This window comes from Nanorana parkeri, unplaced genomic scaffold (assembly GCF_000935625.1).
Source record: "Nanorana parkeri isolate BGI_ZX_2015 unplaced genomic scaffold, ASM93562v1 scaffold9, whole genome shotgun sequence".
Lineage (NCBI taxonomy): Eukaryota > Metazoa > Chordata > Amphibia > Anura > Dicroglossidae > Nanorana > Nanorana parkeri.
In genome coordinates this window covers 4,584,712-4,586,217 of record NW_017306277.1, presented here as the reverse complement: position 1 = coordinate 4,586,217, position 1,506 = coordinate 4,584,712, and positions in this window count along the sequence as shown.

Sequence of the window (1,506 nt, the reverse complement as noted above, 5' to 3'; positions counted from 1 at the left end):
CCTCTTTCTTATATGTAATATAGTGTATATAGAGTATATATTTTTACTTTTTTTAGGTTTTTGTGTCTGCAAATGTTGGGGGTGCAGTGTATATGTGCAGTGTATAGGTTCAGGTTCCATTGTCCCTTTAAGCCAGGCCTACTGTTCCATATGATGTGGTCACCTCGTACCAAGGTGCAGCTATACCCTCTACAGTGTACCCGAGGGTGCCTTTCCAATTCTACCTTAGCCCTGGATACCGCTAGGAGAAGTCAGCTTCCCACAGAGGCTTATTATAGAGCTGAAGATTCCTTGTAGGATGATTGCTGTCACATATAAATCTAGAAGCATTAATAGAGTGATATCCCCTCCAACGTGCTGTGTAATCTGCAGTGTATTCTCCTCACTGTATTGATCTATCACACGGACGATGGATGCAACCAGACAGCAGTCACATCTATATCTGACCACTCCTTCAATACAAACAGACACTTTTCTCATTAACCTTTTGGCTGGCAGTGATGGCCACGGAACTGCGATATGATGTGACAACGCCATTAATTGAGAGTATTTCTCTCTGCCTCTTTAGTGTTGGGATGTTAAATGTTTTCGTGACCTCCCAGCCCTTTCTGCTCACGGAGATCAGATTCCTTTTAGTAAACATGTCAAACAAAAATATATTAAATATGCGATATATTATTACATTATACGAAAAAAAGTTACATTGCAATGCAAGCCAAAACTTTTTCTTTTAGTTTAATAATAAAGTGTTGGAGGGTAAAAGTGAGAACCTTTGTTGGGTTTTTATTGCCGCCTGTGTCTACATTAGTAAGATCTAAGGGAGGGCTAGTGTTAGGATTACAGGGAGCGTTAGTGTTAGAAGTACAGGGAAGGCTAGTGTTAGGATTACAGAGAGGGTTAGTGTTAAGATTACAGGGAGCGTTAGAGTTACAGGAAGGCCTAGTGTTAAAATTGCAGGGTGGCCTAGTGTTAGGATTACGGGGAGAGTTAGTGTTAGGATTACAGCAGGGACGTGCGGTCAGGGGAGGCAGAGCCTCACCTAGTATTATGGAGGAAAAAGCTGTCAGCTTCAAGTCTGCAGCTGACAGCTTTTTCTTTATTCAGATCGGCTTCTATCAGGTTACACAGCAGGGAAATCCTCCCGCTGTGTAATCTGTCATGGACGCAGCGCTGCCTGGTAATTACAGGCAGCGCTGCATCCGGCTTTTGACAGGTAGTTAGGTTACACAGCAGTGGGCTTCCCCGCTGCTTGTGTAACCTAACTATTGAGGAAAGAGCTGTCACAGCCTCTACTCTTTGTTAGATGCGTGAGCTCTGTTGACTGCTTGGACCAATGGCAAAGCGCCATTGGTCCAAGCTGTCCAATAATAAAAAAAATCTCGATGCCTCAGCAGTGACAAGCAAGTGAGGGACAGGGAGGCTCCTCCTTGTCTCCTCCCTTCCTCCTTCAAACTAGCGTGGAGACCGGCTTGGGGCTTTGTCTGGCAGGGGCGGGACTTAGTCCGG